The sequence below is a fragment of the Camelus dromedarius genome, chromosome 4 (assembly GCF_036321535.1).
Source record: "Camelus dromedarius isolate mCamDro1 chromosome 4, mCamDro1.pat, whole genome shotgun sequence".
Classification (NCBI taxonomy): Eukaryota; Metazoa; Chordata; class Mammalia; order Artiodactyla; family Camelidae; genus Camelus; species Camelus dromedarius.
The window spans coordinates 97,717,368-97,727,322 of record NC_087439.1 but is presented as its reverse complement, the minus strand read 5'-3'; the positions used below and the strand labels follow the sequence as shown (position 1 = coordinate 97,727,322).

The 9,955-nt window shown below is 61.6% G+C and overlaps 1 protein-coding gene across 19 annotated transcripts in view; it reads left to right on the top strand.

Annotated features, from left to right (window-relative positions):
* Positions 1-1,004: 1,004 nt before the first annotated feature.
* Positions 1,005-9,955, top strand: part of KIF1A (kinesin family member 1A) — an 83,679-nt gene continuing 74,728 nt past the window's right edge. For all 19 annotated transcript variants that reach the window (XM_064485362.1, XM_064485361.1, XM_064485354.1 and 16 more), the window contains exon 1: positions 1,005-1,102. The gene's annotated coding sequence lies outside the window, so the exon portion shown is untranslated. The remainder of the gene's footprint in view (positions 1,103-9,955) is intronic.

The following is a 9,955-nucleotide window of genomic DNA, read 5'->3' as shown; positions in this document are numbered from 1 at the left end:
ATGAGGATGCTGACGGCAGGGGGCGTGTTAGAAGGGGGTCCTGGCGCCCCAGTGTCCTGGCGCCCCAGTGTCCTGGCAGTATGCCGTCATCGCACCCACCGCAGTTCTGGAGAGCTGGCCAGAGGATCTGTCAAAGTCGCCCAGTGCCGGGGCCTTTGCTGGAGGTCAGTGGCACACAGAGGTGCCAGGCCGGGAAAGCAGCTGAGGGGTTGGTGAAGGCTGGGGTTTGCCAGCGTGGACCGGGAGCCACATGTGACTTGATCCAAGGAAGTTAAGCTGGAGAAACAGGGTGTGAGGACAGGGGTGCTGACGACCTGGAGAAGTGGGGCGAGAGGACGGTGGGGGTCTCCACACGAGGCATGACGGGAGGAGAGGCGGCTGGTCCGCTGGCCGGCCGGTTGCATCATCCCCGCGAGGAAGGCTGTCTTCCATCCTCTGGTCTCCCTCCAGGGCTCTGGCCAAGACGCCAGGCGTGATTGAGAGACTCACCTGTTACACCTCGGAGTCGGTATCCCCACCGCCCTCTACAGCCCCTCCCTGGTGCAAAAAGGCCACCCAGGCTTTGTCCCTTCGCGACGATGCGTTCGTGCTGATGGCATCGCGGGTGGGGCAGGTGGAGATTTAGTGATTTCATTTGAAAGGGGTCAGAGTTCCGAAAGGCCCAGCGTAGGGTCTGCGGGCAAATTCGGGAGGGTCGGGGGGCCTTGGGGCTGAGCGTAGCGAGGGGGCTACACCCGGGGAGGGGGCGGCGCGTCCGAGCCGTGTGGTCCCCCACCTCTCTATCAAGCGGGCTGCGGTGTCAGCGGTGATGTCACAGCCCGGCCCCAGCCCCCTCCGGCCCCAACCCCATCCCCGAGGCTGCCGTGACGCCCGTCCCTCTCCCCGCGCGACAAACCAGCTGGCGGCTGGGGCTCGGGAGCCGCGCGCAGCCAACCAGCGCGGCGGGAGGGGCGCGGGGCGGGCCAGGCTGGGGGCCCGCAGCCGTCACGCGGTGCCGCCGTCACAGCGCCGAGCGCAGCCCAGGAGCGGCAGCAGCTCGGCGCTCGGGGACCCGCGCCCATGCCCGTGCCCATGCCGGGCCAACGCCAGTGACGCCTGAGAGGTAAGACAGCCACTCGCCGGGCCTCCCGCGCCCAGCATCCCGCGCCTGCATCCTGCGTCCTGCACCTGCATCGACTGCGCCCCGGGGTGGTGAGCTTGCTCCCCGCGGCTGCGTCCGAGTCTCGGCCCGAGGCGCTGGCGCCGTGCGGCCCCTTCCCTTCCCCCGACCCTCCCCCGTCCTCGCGGAGAACAATGGTGCAAATTCAGGAGTCGTCCGCCCTTCGTTCGCTGCCGGGCAGGGCCCTCTGGAAAGGCCCCTTCACTTGCGGCCACCAATGCAGGGGGACTCTCGGCTGGGATGGGCGGGGGTCGCCACGGGGAGGGCACAGGCAGCCGGCGGCATCTCGAGACACCCTTCCCCCTTCCCCTATCCTTCCCTCTCCTGGAGTGGAGCCATTAGCAGGGATGCGGCCGAGGTTGCGCCTGGACCGGCGGGGGAGGGAGGGATGGCGAGCAGGGGAGAGGACGCGGATGAGGCACCGGGGAGGGGCGCGGCTGCCGCGGCCAGGCGGGAGGGGAGCGCACCCAGGGCGGCGGGGCGCGGGCAGAGGCCCTGGTCCCCGCCGTGGGGGAGGGTGGATGCTGGAGCCGAGAGCAAAACAGGCGGGAGGGGCGGGCGGGGGTTGCGGCGGGATGTCTGGGCGGGCGGCTTCGTGTGCACCTCCGGGACTGCCCATCACCCCACCCCAAGCCACGTCCTCTTCCCAAGAGACCCCTTCTCCCTTCCAGAAAGACCCAAGGCTTGGGAGGGGCCGCCAGCGAACGAGGCCTGCGTGCACGCAGCCCGCGCCCCAGTAACAGGTGTGGCCTGGCGGCGGGCAGAGAGGGGGCTGCGGGCCGCGATGTCTCGGCTGGCGGCGCTCCCCAGGCGCCTGGGCTCGGATGACAGGGACACTGCAGCTTAGACCCTTTTCGCTCGTCCTTTAAGCTTCCTCTCGCCCTAACTACCCCTCTCAACACACCTTGCAGCCCTCGCTCTTCGGGTGGGGCCGGGGCAGCATCCCGGCGGGGAGGGAGGGTCCGCAGCCTGCCTGGCACTGGGTGGGCTGGGGGACAGCGGGCCGCAAGGGCGGGAGGGGGAGGGGAAGGAGGGAATGCCAAGTCATGGGGCCTGCCGGGCGCGGGCGCGACGTCGCCCTGGCGCGGACCCGATGCGCGCCCACGTTCCTAGGAATAGGGACTTTCCTCCAGGCACCCGCGGACCCCTCCCCAAGAAGCCGCCCCCTCCAAGGGATGCCTGCATTGCTGTGATAAAGGCCTGTTATAGCAAAGGATTGGATCTTGCGGATTGCGGATGCGGAGAGTAGGTTCAGAGAGGAGGAGTTGCGGAGAGGAGGAGGTGCGGAGAGGCGGGCTGGCCTGGTCCGAACCCTGGGGACCCAGCACGACACCCATCACGCTCGTCTACAGAACAATCACACCCGACCCACCCTCTCTCCCTGCTCTAGAGCTGGCTAAGGGTAACCATGCCCATCCTCCTCTGGGTCTGGCAGCTGCGGTTTGAAGGGAAGCTCCGGGGTCTGGAGTGGGGGGTTGGGGCTGTACCTGCGGCGGCCATTTTGCAGGTGTGGTTGGCCATCCGCCTGAGCTGAGGCTGTGGAATAGGGCTAGGCAGGTGTGAAGCAGGTGTGGCACCTGCAGTGGGGTGCAGTGTCTGCAGTGGGGTGAGGGATGCTGCCAGGGCCAGGGCGACATCTCAGGTCTGCACTTCTTTGAGGTCAAGATCTAGGGACCTTCTGGGGCTGATGGTGGCAGGGAGGCCACTGGCTAAGGGCCCCAGACGGGGTGGAGGGGACAGTCTCTCCCTGGATGTGAAGTCTGGTGAGGGTACTGGGTCTGAGGTAGGGAAGGGACTAGTAACTCCATCCCTGGCTATGCCGGGACCTGAGGACTGCAGAGTGTCGTCTGTGGGGTGTGGTCCACAGGGCAGAGAGAGGCTAGGATCAGGTAGGATCAGAGTCCCCCAACCCCAAGGCTCCCAGGGAGGCCCCTGTGATGAAGGCCTGCCAGATGCCTGCTGTACATCCCCCCCACTGGGTGCTTCCCCTACTGGGTGTGCCCCTTCCGCCTCCTGCTGGAGTGGCCCACAGGCTGCCTGTCCTGGGGCCTCTCTCTGGGCCAGCCACGGCCAGGTGGAGGCTGCGGCTCGGTCGAAAGCCCAGAGCTGGCGCACAGCGGAGCCGGGATTCACACCTAGACTCACTGGGCAGAGGGGGCCCAGCCACCCAGCCTTGTTCCCTCTCAGTCCTCCCTGGTGTCACCGCTGCTGACCCAGGGCTGGCCGTGGTCTTCGGAAGCAGGGCAGGGAAGTCCTCTCATGCGCTCTGTGGAGGGTGGTGGGATGGAGCTGGGGGAGGGACAGGGAGTAGGGAGACATGGTGGGAGATGGAGATGGGCCTGGAGGGGGTCGGGGAGTCTCCAAGGGCCCACTCAGCTCCTGCGGCTGGCCGAGGTGGGTGAGCTCGGGGCGGCCGGGGAGGGTGCTCTGACGGGGTCCTGCTACCACCGGATTGGGTGCCGTGGAGGGGCCACCCGCACTGGGAGCCCCATCCTGGCCTTTAGGATTGACTGACCAGGGCATGGGCTCAGGCCTGCCAAGCCCTTCAGGCCTGAGACCTCGTACTTCTGCGAGGTGGAGGGGCCTGAGCTGCCTCCCCCGGGACAGAGAGTGGCCAGGAGTCACTCAGCAGCTCATGACCCCAGGATGAGCACATGGCTGCCCTCCTACCCAGTCCCTAGTGTCCCTAGGGCACCCCCCATCTAGTGTCCTCAGGCCCAAAGGGCCTGGCTCACCCCCCCACCCAGGTGGCTGCAGGGGACTCGGTGTCTCCCTCCCCGCTCCATACCCTGGTGCCCCGCTGAGAGCCCTGCTGGGGCTGGACCATGCATGCTGGACCTCCTGGCTTGGCTGGGGTGCCTGCTCAGTCCTCTGTTCTGTCCCATTAGCTCATGAGCTCTTCCTGCCCTGCCTCACCCGGCACAGGCACGGCCCAGGGGAGGGGTCGGGGCGGGGACAGGGGGCAGGGGCCGGGGGCGTGCTTCATTACCCCTGCCTGTTTTAGCAGGTTTGCTGTTTCACTCCTGAGCATTGCCAGGATCCTGGCCTTGGGCCGATGGGTGCTGGCTGACCCCAGGCTCCCCCAGCACCCCCAGCCTCAGGGACCCAATGAAGGGATCATTGTATTGGGGACGTTGGAAGAACGGAGGGTACAGTCAAGGTCAGCAGTCAGCTGAAACTGAGCCTCTGGGTTCCCCCCCAGCCCATCCTGCAGGCTTTGGTTCCCCCACCCACAGCACCCCAAGCCAGCTCCCTCCCTTGGGGGAGACCACACCCCTTGCAGCCTCCTAGGTGCCACCCCGGCATTGAGCCCGACCTCCTGCCTGCTGGCTGGGCTGCTGGCTGGGCTGTGGTTTCTGAGCAGGAGGGCCTGCTGCCTCTCTGAAGCCTCCTCTGGATTTAATCTCCTAATCCTGGTCCTGCGTCTGGGCTGGACAAGCCCTGGCTCCCCTGCCCCCACCTCGTCCCCCATTCTGAAGCTCGTGGGCGGGGAAGTGGCCCCGTGCTCCTCGCTCTACCCAGGTTTCGGGGCCCCCTGGGGCCTGGGGAGGACCCCCAGCCCAGGCCTCCTGTTCTCACACCTCACCCTTCCCCAGTTTGCCCTTGGGCTGACGGGAGCCACTGCCCCGATGCGCACTCACACGCTCTTTGCCACGCTCAGGCATGCACTCACACTCGCGTCTCTGCAGCTCCCACCTGCTGTGGCCCTCCTCCCGCAGCGCCCCACACCGAGGTTCCAGCTCCCACCTTGGAGCCCTCCGTAAGCACCCCGGTGTCACCCACTGTAGCTTGCGGGTCAGGGAGGAAGGAAGGAACACTGATCAGGCGCAGACTGTGTCGTGCACCTCAGTGCGCCCCTCGCCTGATGCTCCCAAGACCCCAACAGGCAGGGTCTTGTCCCCGTTTCTCAGGTTCGGAGGCTGAGGCTCCTGAGAAGGCACGTGACGTGTCAGAGAGGACCTGAGATTCTGCCCCCACTGCCTCTGACTCCACAGACCTTTTAGTGCGTTCTGCCCCTACCCGTCTGCACAGCGCCCCGTGCCGGCACAGTGCCTTGTACACAGTGGGCACTCGGCAGGTGCTGTTTCCTTGTTGAGCCAGTTGCTCTGGCCCAAGGAGTCCACTTCCTGTGGGCCCAGGGCAAGCAGCTGCCACTCTGTCGGGGCTGGGGTTGCCAGGTGGGCCTCAGTTTCTCTCCTCATCTGTCTCACCAGAGGCCAGGAGGGTGGGCGTCGGGGCTAGTGGTCATCGAGGCCCAGGTCCTGTGGGTCAGTGGGGACCATGCTTCTAGGGGGCTGTCGTGGGGCTGGGGCAGTGTCATCTGGTTCTCACTCTCTACCTGCTTCTGGGGCCCCGGTGCCTGGGAGGGCGGCGGCTCCGAGAAGAGCGGTGATGTGGTGGGCCAGGCCCGGATCGGAGGAGGAGTCCCTTTGGTCTTACTGCGAGCCCAGGCAGGTGTTTTATTTCCCCTAGAGCTCAGCTGTCTCCTTCTTATACTGAATTCATTTCTTTCGTCCTCACTTTCCCCAGCTCTCACTCACTCTGTCTCCTGCTGAGTCCCCTCTTCCCTGGCACCCTCACCCCTGGAAGCCACCTCCTCCCGTCTGTCACCTGCTGCTCACTGCATCCCCCGGGTTGGAGTCTCTATTCGTTGGGCCTCAGAGCTGCTGCTTTCTTGGTTTCCTGTCTTGTTTTGCTGGAGCACATCCTTGTGTGACTTCTATGAATGGTGTCCAGTCCTTGCTCGTCCTCATGCTGGGTAGATGCTTTGTCTGGGGCACTTCCTGGCTGTGCTGAAGGCATTGGCACCATCATCTTCCGCATACAGTCGCCTGTAAGAAGTGTTTGTCAGCAACTTGTCTTTCCTCTCTGGAATCTCTGAGGATCCTTTCTTCATCTGTGGGGTCCTGACCATCCATGTGGATGGGTTAGGTGTGGGTTTACGCACTTATTGGTGCTCAGTGGGGCCTTTCAACTGAAGACAGTCTCTTTCATCTGTTCACAAGTTTCTCCCCTTTCTTTTCTTCTGTCTGCTTCTTTGAGTTCATGCATTGGTCTTCTGTGTTCCTGTCTCCCCTCTCATTCTGTCTCCTTGTTTGTGTTCTACCTTCTTAACACTTTGGACTTCATTTTTTAGTTCATTTTGGGTATTTTGTATGTAAATTTCAGCATTTACATTTTTTTCCTTTTTGTCTCAGAGCTGTCTTCTTTGTCTCTAAGTGTTCCCATTTCATAGCATCCTGTTCTTGTTTCAAAAATGTAGTGTCTTCTTGAAGCATTCTGAGCAAGTCTACAGAGGTTTTTTTTCATATGCTTGTTTTTGCTTGTGGTTTACCTGTTTTTCACGGCGCTTGTTTTCTGCTGGCTTATTTAGGTCTTTCACTTTGAAGCTTCTTACTATCCGGGAGTCACCTACGCAGAAGGCCTTGGTCCATTCTCGTTAGGGAGGTCTGCTGAGGAGGGGAGTGCACTGCTTTGGGGTTCCCCCTATCTGGGCAGGATTCCTACCAGAGCTGAGTGTGAGGGGGGCAAAGCGGGGGGTGGGCGTGTCTGTTGGCAGGTTTGCTTTAGGCGAAGGGGTGGGGGCTGGGTGCCAATCTGCGTCTAACCCCAGAATGTGGGGCCTGGCTTCCAAACTGAGGACCTCATTCTTGCAGGATGATTTCTTCCTTACCTGTGGAGAAGAATGTTCTGCTGTCTGCCTGAGGTACTGGCAGCCACTGCCCACTGTGAAGAAGGGCAGGGGGAGGGAGAGGGCTCCCCCATCCATGTGGTGTTTCTCCAGGCAGACTCACACCCGAGGCCCCTCTTCAGCCTCACTCCCCACCGCCCACCCCCGCTGGATCCATGAGTCCTCCCCCTCGGCACCCCAGGGCTCCCGCTGATCTGCCAGCCCCTCTGGGCCATTCCTGGCCCCCTTCTGTCCTCCAGAAAGGTTATTAGGGGCCTGAGGTCGGGGTGATGCCTATTCCACACCCTTTACTCTTGGGGGTTCAGAGTGACCTCTGCCCTTTATTTCTTGGGGTCTTGAGCATAACCAGTGTGCCTGGCGTATCCAGCCCAAGGGACCTCCCTTACCTTCTGAGGTGCCTGGGGCGGGGCCTGGCGTGGACTCTGATGTACACCTGTTGTAATACTAAGAAGAGCTGGTTCTGTTGTCTTCCCAAGCTCTTCGAGAAAAATCAGGGTTTCAGAGGGTACAGTTTGATGCTATGTCCTGGGATGAACCGTGGGTCTGACGAGCAGACGCCCAAGGCAGAGCCGCCAGGGACGCCTTGGTGCCACTGTCAGCAGCCTGTCCACCTCCCTGGGGGCTGCGGGCCGGGCCCCTGAGCTGGAGGCACGTCTGCTTCTGCTCCATGGTCGCCCCCATAACTGGCCGTAGGGGCCGTCTTGGGTCTGAGGCAGCCTCTCGCCTACATCGTCACCTCGCAGGCGCTTCCGGAGCAATCAGGCTTCTCCTCGTGCTTCCTGGCCCAGGCTGGGGCAGAAATCTGAAGTGCTCTGAGAGCCCTAAGGAGACAGACCTGAGTTCCTTGGGGGCGTGGTCCCTCCTCCGTGTCTGCAGTGACCCTTCGCATGTTGTCGCTGCGGGACTCAACTCCCCTCCTTCCAGGGGGCCCCAGCTCCCGGCTCCGGGCTCCCTGTCCCGTGGTCGTCACTGTCAGTCACTTCCCCACCCATGTGCAAGACCACTGTCACCTGGCCCCTTGGGCCCCTTCTCCTCCCCAGTGACCGTCTTCCCTGCTCCACTGGACGCACACATCTGAAGCCCGCAGGGCAGACACTCCTTGCCACTGGCACAGGAAGCCTCTTGAGCGGCCCCTGCAGCTCTCGGGCTCTGGCTGGCGCCCCCGCACCTCTGTCTTTCTGCTTGTCTTCCTGGGCCTGTGATCGCCTGTCACAGCTCCGCGTACTTGCCTTCCCGGGGCCAGCAGCGCAAGGCTTCTCCACCCCGCAGGGATCGGGGAACTGGTCATGCTCTTCTCAAACCGCGCCCCTCCTGCCCCAGTAGCTGCTGAGGGGACCTCGCCCTTCCACTCACCCTCCAGCGTGTGATGTGTCCTGCCCAGGGACTCCCAGCCCCTTTCAGACCCCCATCTACAGCTCTGCCTTCTGTCACAGGTCCCCTCTCAGGTCAGACTGATTTCTTGCTAAGTTAAATCTTTAAAAAACGTTATAATGTCACAGAACACACAATAAGAGTACAGAATATTCCAACAAGCAGCCACGTACCCTCATCGGCTGTAGAAACAGGGCTTTTCCGACGTGCTCCCTGTCCGCAGCACTTGGAGTGTTCACCGTTCCCTTGACCCCTCCCTGGCTCCTCAGGGAGGAGGGGGAGGGCCTGTCTTACCCACTTTGCAGACGGGGCCGCAGAGGCCTGCAAGGTCCCATCCACCTTGCTGACATCACAGAGGTCAACCTCAAGGCCCTGGCATCAGTCGATTAGACCCCCGGCCTGGGGTTTTCCCATCCCCGAGCTGGGCGTCAGAGTCCCAGTGTTCACCCCGGGCTCTCGGCAGCATTGCTGGGAGAGTGAGGCTCTGCTCGCCCGCCCCCCACGTGCATCTGCACCTCGCTGTGCTGCCTGTGCGTTTGTGGAATCCCCGCAAGGACGCTCCATTCGCTTTCACGCCTGGACCGCGGTCCTGTGTGAGGGGACCGCAGCTGGTGCACCCGGTCTCCAGGCGGGGGACACAGGCTGCGCCACTTCCTCCCCGCCCCGTCTTCCACTGCAGACGCTCGGTGCCTCTCTCGGGTGCGCGTGCACTTCTCTGGTTGCACGGCTGCTGGCCGGGTGGTCCACAGCCTTACTGGAAATTGCCGTGTTGTTTTCAAAGCAGGTGAACCAACCAACTTTCCCTGGTGATCCGTAAGTTCCTAGCCCTGATGGTGTTGCCAGACGTTTTAATGTTGTGATCTGATGGCTGCGGTTTTAAACAACACTTTCTTAATTACTACTGTGGTTGAGTATCTTGTCCTGTAATTTGCCTGTTCATATCTTCTTGCCCATTTTTTCTTTTGTGTCTCTTCTTTGATTTTTGTCTGCTCTTCATGTGTTCTGCATGTGGATCCTTACCGACCATGTGAGCTGCAGACATTTCCAGGTGGGTGGGCTGTTCGTCACCCTTTTGATGGTCTCTTGATGCCTGGATTTTTCCTTTTGGTGTCTTCCATAGGCTAAGAACTTCTTAAAGGCGAGCATGGAGATAACACTCCTCTTCATTCTTTTCCAAAACTTTGTTTTTTACATTTGAGTCTTCAGTCTTTGTGGAATTTGTTTTGGTAGAAAATCTAATTTTGTGTTTTTCCATATGGCTGTCCAGTTGTCTCAGTCTGTCCAGGCCAGAGTAACAACACTACAGACCGAGTGGCTTAGAAACAACAGAAACTTACTTCTTTCAGTTCCGAGGCTGGAAGTCCAAGATCAGGGTACCAACATGGTCGGGGTGCCAGCATGGCGGGGTCCTAGTGAGAGCCCCCTTGTGGCTTGTAGACAGCCAAATGCTCATTGAGTCCTCGGATGGCTGAGAGCAGAGAGGAGGCACATTCTCTTGGGACCTGTATAAGGGCACGCGTCCCATTGCTGAGGCTCCATTCCTGTGACAGAGGAACGTCTCAAATGCCCCACCTCCTAACACCATCACACTTGGTGGGGTGGGGTTTCAACATGGGAATTTCGGGGGATCAGAGACATTCAGCCCATGACACCAGTTTTCTTGGCATCGCTGGCCCAGCAGCCCTTGCTCTCTGGTCGGCTTGTAAAGTCTTCTTTGTTCAGTATCAGAAGGG